Below are 1,267 nucleotides of genomic sequence, written 5' to 3'. Positions count from 1 at the left end.
ATTTTCGTTTATCTGTGTTTTTATGTTTCTGCAATGAGATCTGAGTAGTGAAACAAAATTTCTAGGGATGGGATAGACAAATATATGTGTTCTTGATCGGTTAGGATGTCTTAGCTTGGTTGTTTATGTTATATAAATTTCTTTCTAGATTGGTGTTCTTAATGCTATTTTCAGACCGAGAGGTTGAGATTAGATCTAGGGTGTTTTGCCATCGAGAGATGTAGTTAAAATGCTTGAATCAATCAATGCTAGAGATTTACTCACTTAGCCTAAGAGATTAGATGTGTAAGGAGTTTATTGACAATAATGAACGGTTTGTATTTCCTGCTTGGTCATGTTTCTCCAACGAGAGTTGGGTAGGGGAGTGATCAAGGTTGATTGTTTCTATCACGAGAGTGTTATAACAAGATTTTAGAGATTCATTGTCTAGGAAATATTTGCTTGAGGCATGTAGGACATCCATACTGGTCAGGATTACTTATGAGTCGATTATCCCATCCTTAGGAGCTTTCTTGTATCAATCGTTTACCTTTATTTAATAACTCGGCCACTTACCCGAACAGGTACTCGATCACTTGCTTTGTGTATACCTTCGAGCTGTTCATACTTTACTTCTTGACACGATCTCTCCACCTGATCATGTGCTCGAATGCTTGCATCGAGTGGTTCTTGCTTATTTATTGTCTTTTAATTATTTTCGGATTGTTAGATCAAACCCCAATCTTGCTTGGCTTGACTTGCTTGCTTCTGAACATATCTTATCTTCTAGCATAACAACCATTTGGATTGATAACCCTTTGTACTACAACTGCATAGGGAATTGATACCCTGGGTGAAAATCCTGTTATCACTCTTCTTTGGGGTATCCTCTTGACTGTTTGTCGTATCGTCCCCTATGATACCATTGTTGGAATCGCCTTTATTGCAACATTGTTCGATTGAATTGCATCATCAAGCTTCTTCATCTCCAGCATTCATTGGGTCCATCTGGATCCCTACCTCTCTTGGTTATGAGTTCACTCTCACCATACCTCTACTCAACCTATCACCGTCGAGTCTATTTGATTTCTTTCTGGTACGCTTTGCTCCCACCCTGAACCTTAGAGCCTTTTTGTGGTCGTTAACATGACTTGCTTCATCTGAACTTCACCTTGCCTTTGCCTGCCACAGCATCCTCTCTTTCCAAGTTGGATTGTCCCTCCCGGATCAATCATTTGACCATTTCACATTTTGCCCTTGCAAAAATGTCTTCTCTCTTTCCTCTCCA

The sequence above is a fragment of the Camelina sativa genome, chromosome 2, assembly GCF_030686135.1.
Source record: "Camelina sativa cultivar CO46 ecotype springtype chromosome 2, ASM3068613v1".
Lineage (NCBI taxonomy): Eukaryota > Viridiplantae > Streptophyta > Magnoliopsida > Brassicales > Brassicaceae > Camelina > Camelina sativa.
Note: the sequence above shows the minus strand (reverse complement) of the source record.